Raw genomic sequence first — 5,000 nt, forward strand, 5'->3', positions numbered from 1 at the left:
CATGAATACATTAAAAAAAAAACTTTAATTATTTAATAGAAATAAAAAAAATACGTAGATTTGTTGTTTACATGAATACATTAAAAAAAAACTTTACTTACCCTATTTTATAATACACATTTCATACAAAAAACAGACCATTGTGTTCACCTGCACCACGACGCACTACCAAGCATGAGAAGCCAAAACTAAAATAAATAAATAAATAAATAAATAAATAAATAACTGCCGATGTTAAAATATTTCATTCAAAAACTTGATAACTGTACTTGATGTCAGTGGCGTTTGAAAAAATATATATTTCTCTTACACCACAACATTCTATTAAAGTCGAAGGCAGGAACCACAACAGTAAAAACTGACTGTAGACATGAGAACAACTCCAAGAACTCGAATACTTCTTTTAATGTCAGTAGTGTTTGAAGAATGCATGCTTCACCTCCACAGCCACATTTCATTAACCTCGCAGGGGGAAAAAAAAGACAATTTCTGGAACTCATTACTCTTTTTGTCATTAGCGACTAAGAAAATAATCGACGACACTTACACTGCGTCCTATCAAGGTTGGTGGAGAAGCCATTGGACTAAAGAAAACCAAGAGTCCACTTCATTACACCTCTCCAGTCAGTGATACCTTTGGAAATTCTCAACTTTTCACCACAAAACGTTCCATCAAGGTCGGTGGAGAAGCCTGTGTTCTTTATATACCTTGTGTGTGTGTGTGTATGTGTGTGTGTGTGTGTGTGTGTGTGTGTGTGTGTGTGTGTGTGTGTGTGTGTGTGTGTACGGGGAGGAGGTTGCCGGTCTCTGTCTGTCTGCATGCCTGTTTGTATGTATGGTTGTCTGTCTGTCTGCCCGTCTGCTTCCCCTGTCCCCTCACTCTCTCTCTCTCTCTCTCTCTCTCTCTCTCTCTCTCTCTCTCTCTCTCTCTCTCTCTCTCTCTCTCTCTTTCTCTCTCTCTCTCTCTCACACACACACACACACTTTTCCACTCCGCTTCGCCTACAACGAAACATCCCCACACACCGGAGGAACTGCACACACAAGCAAAAATGGAACCAATTAATACAATATTTTATATGAGAGGGAAAACAAGTACATCACAAACTGACGCACATACTCAAGGACGCCACGTACATAAACACAACTCCAGCAGAAGAAAATGAACATCGTCTCTTCAGGAAACCAGTAAACACATTTCGAAAAGCCTTACCTGAACCAATATATGAATAATACAACTGTTGTACTATTATTTTAGAAAACTAAATGAACTGAAACACCTGTGACGCAGACAAGACGGCATTTCTGTCATATTTCATTCTCATACTTCTGTCACTGTTCTTCACCCAACCTCTACTACTTCTTCTTTCAACCCCACTGTCTATCCCTCATTATCTGATTTGATCCCTCTTGTCTCACCAGCCACGCACATACATCAATAGCCTAAACAGGTGTGTAGAAGCCTTACAAAGGACTCCACCACCACCACCACTTCCTCCTCCTCCTCCTCTTCCTCCTCCACGCTTAACCCACATGGCGTCTGTGTGGAGCAATTACTGAAGGGAAGAAAGAAGGTGAGAAGCGAAAAAATGCAGAGCTGAAGGAGGGAAGTGGAGCAGGAGGTGGAAGAGGTGTAGTGGGTGCAGAGAGAACAGAATGCAAGATATGAGCGCACAAGAGGAAAGAACGAGGGGGAAGAAGAGGGGAAAGAAGGGAAGAGTGAGAGTGGTAGAGGGTAATAGGAGGAAGGAGTGTAAAGCAAGGAAAGGAGTAAAAGAATGTAGAGGAAAGAAGAGAGGAAGGAAGGAATGAGGTGAAAAAGAGGGAATATGTAGTGTGAGACTGGGCAAGAGAAACGAATGAAAGGGTGCAAGAGAGAGAAAGGTGCAGGAGAAAGGAAGGAAAGCGAAGGAGTGTGGAGGAGGGAAGGAAGGCGCGAATGGGGAGAGGAAAACAAGAATGAATGAATGTAAGGAAAAGGAAGGAAGGAATTGCAGTGAAGAAAGAAAGAAAGAGGGAAGGAGGAGAATCGATGAGAGAAAGGAAAATAATGAATAACAATGGATGTGTAAAAGGGAAAGAGGCATTGAGTGGAAGCGAAAACGTGTTCATTATGAAAAGGAAGAAGGAAAAGAATGATAGTTAATGAAAAAGGGGAAAAAAAAAGGGGAGAATCCACATGAATAAATTGGGCAGAAAGAAGGAGTAATTGGAAAAATGGAAGAAGAGGAAGTAGTAGGAAAAAGAAGAGATAAAAACAAAAAAAAAAAAGCACAGTAGCGATTTGTTACGAAAGAGGAAATACGAAAGAGGAAATAAAGTAGAGGAAAAACTATATAAATCCGATCACAATTCAGATTTAATTTCCTGCACGAGTTTGTTTTGTACTTTGTGTTGTGGTGGTGGTGGTGGTGGTACAGGTGTTAATGGCTGTGGTTGTGTTGCTGTTGTGTTGGGGCTGTGGTGGTGGTGGTGGTGGTACAGGTGTTAACGGCTGTGGTTGTGTTGCTGTTGTGTTGGGGCTTGTGGTGGTGGTGAACCAGATGGTGTGGAGCTGGGGTTGTTGTTGCTGTTGTTGCTGTTATCGATTTTTATATTGTTTTACAGAGAGAGAGAGAGAGAGAGAGAGAGAGAGAGAGAGAGAGAGAGAGAGAGCGAGAGAGAGAGAGAGAGAGAGAGAGAGTGTTAAAGGAAACCTGGTGTGTCGTGGCGTTGACCACACTGAAAGGCAGGCATCTACTCGTAACTAGGAGTAGCCGGAGATTATAGGAAGCCGTGCCACGTAACAAGGAACATAATATACCATTTTGTCTCAATCCTTATTTATATTTCCAGTTCACATTACCCACATCAGTGCACTACACATTCTCGATCCAATGGGCATATTTGTTGCTCCAGTCCGGCACTACAATCAGACTTGTAATTAGAACCAGTGGAGTTGGCACCCCACTTTCCACACGATCAGCTACACTGCCCTCACGTTGGAACCACTCGGCCCGACTCGTCCACCTGGCAACCTAACGCCGTTGGCTGCTAACTCTTGCAACCATACACCAACATAACTATTCTTACACAACCCTCACTATGCATCGCCCGATAATGGACAGTTGTTACCTAGCCCAACAATCACAATTCACTTTGTTCTCCCCGATAAGGAACATTTATTTATAGAACCCGTTAAACACACAATGAATACTTAACACTTAAGTGTAGTTATCAATGCCTCTGAATAACACCTTATCCAATTGTGTGCAATAGAAAACACAGTGAAAACAATTACCAGGAAAGAAAAGAGTAAGTGTACTCACCTCAAGAGTGCAGGTGTGTAGACTCTGGGAGACGGGAGGAAGCAAGGCGTGAGGCGGGAGGTGCCTGTGGGGAGAGACACACTGTGCTTCATGCTCTTACATTTATACTCCACAAGCACAAGTCTGTACCTGTGTACATCTATCTATTTGTATCTATCTGAATAAACACACACACACAGAGAGAGAGAGAGAGAGAAAGAGAGAGAGAGAGAGAGAGAGAGAGAGAGAGAGAGAGAGAGAGAGAGAGAGAGAGAGAGTCATCCAAAAATGTACTCCTTGTTTGACTCGCTATAATTAACTGAATTTTTTTTTTTCAGAAGCAGTTGGCCAAAATAATAATGTCAGAAGTAAGACAAAGCTTTGAAGAAAGAACATCTGTCATAAAGTGTTACTGGAGGCACGAAAATGTCAAAGAAGTGCAAAGACAATTCAGAAGACACTTTGACAGGGATCCACCCAGGTGACGCACCATTGCTCGCATCACAGCTAAGTTTGTACCAGATGGAACTGTTCACGACCTCCATAAGCAAGCGTGTGTAGTAGTAGTAGTAGTAATTGTAGTAGTAGTAGTAGTAGTAGTAGTGGTTGTAGTGGTATTAGTGGTGGTAGTAATACTAGTGGTAGCAGTAATAGAAGTAAGGAGAGTAAAAGCCTTTGTGAGAGGAAAAAAGTAGTAGTGGCAGTAATAGTAGTAGTAGTGGTAGAGATAATATTTGCGATTTGTTACTACTACTACTACTACTACTACTATTACTACTACTACTGCTACTACTACAACTACTACTACTACTACCTCTACAACTATTACTACTACTGCTGCTAATAATACTATGTGAATATTAATAGTAATGCCTTAAAAATTGTTGCAAAAACAGCTGCAGTAGTAGTATTTAAATTAGTAATAGCAGTAGTAATAATAGTGGTAATAATAGTAGTAGTAGTAGTTTTTGTTGTTATATTGTTACTATAATTGTTATCAATATCACACACACACAGTAGTATTAGTAGTAGTAGTAGTAATAGTAGTTATAGTAGTAGTAAGAGTAGAAGCAATAGTAAATTTAATAATTTAGTATAATTTAATTATTTGATTAATTTTATTTATTTATTTATCTATTTTATTTTATTTATCTATTTATTTATTTATTTTTTATTTTTTTGGTAGATATATGGTGTTTTTTGGTGGATATGAGTGTGTTCGTTGGTTGAACAAGTCCCTGTATATCAAGTAGACCTTTGTGTGTCGCTCAAGTACCGAACGGCCTGGAAACACTGAGCCAAAGGGACGCCGCTCAGTCTGCAGCCAGTGTGGCGGCGTATCTTGTGTGGTGCGCGTGTGTATCGCATTGTGTTCCTCCTCAAAGACTTAGTGGTGGTCAAGATAACCAGGATTGGCCAAGCCCTCCCTGAAGTGTGCTACCAGTAGTGTACCAGGTGTGTTGAGTAGCCGCCAGGTGTACAGCCACACGTGTGTTGTGTACACGTGCATGTTGTGTACAGAAAGACCTCCTGCTGGTGTTTTGTTAGTCCCATCATGCCTCTGGCCCGGGGAAACTACACTTGCCCCTCTTCTCAGAGACGCCATCTTGTTGTGTCAGTCCGAGACGCCTCCTTCCCCCCCCACCTCTCTCCCCACCACCCGCCAGCCACTCCTTCTCACTTCCGCCAGCACTTCTGGCCGCCCAATAGCCA

General features: G+C 41.5%; 2 long non-coding RNA genes across 2 annotated transcripts in view; one reads left to right on the forward strand and one right to left on the reverse strand.

Moving 5' to 3' along the window:
• LOC135095257 (uncharacterized) overlaps positions 1-5,000 on the forward strand; it is a 14,868-nt gene that overhangs the window by 623 nt on the left and 9,245 nt on the right. Inside the window, exons 1-2 of the long non-coding RNA XR_010264174.1 lie at positions 1-677; positions 3,626-3,798. The exon at positions 1-677 is cut by the window's left edge and continues 623 nt beyond it. This is a non-coding gene — a long non-coding RNA (uncharacterized LOC135095257). The remainder of the gene's footprint in view (positions 678-3,625; positions 3,799-5,000) is intronic.
• Positions 3,214-5,000, reverse strand: part of LOC135095258 (uncharacterized) — a 9,124-nt gene continuing 7,337 nt past the window's right edge. The window contains exon 3 of the long non-coding RNA XR_010264175.1: positions 3,214-3,372. This is a non-coding gene — a long non-coding RNA (uncharacterized LOC135095258). The remainder of the gene's footprint in view (positions 3,373-5,000) is intronic.

Source organism: Scylla paramamosain, chromosome 48, assembly GCF_035594125.1.
Source record: "Scylla paramamosain isolate STU-SP2022 chromosome 48, ASM3559412v1, whole genome shotgun sequence".
Classification (NCBI taxonomy): Eukaryota; Metazoa; Arthropoda; class Malacostraca; order Decapoda; family Portunidae; genus Scylla; species Scylla paramamosain.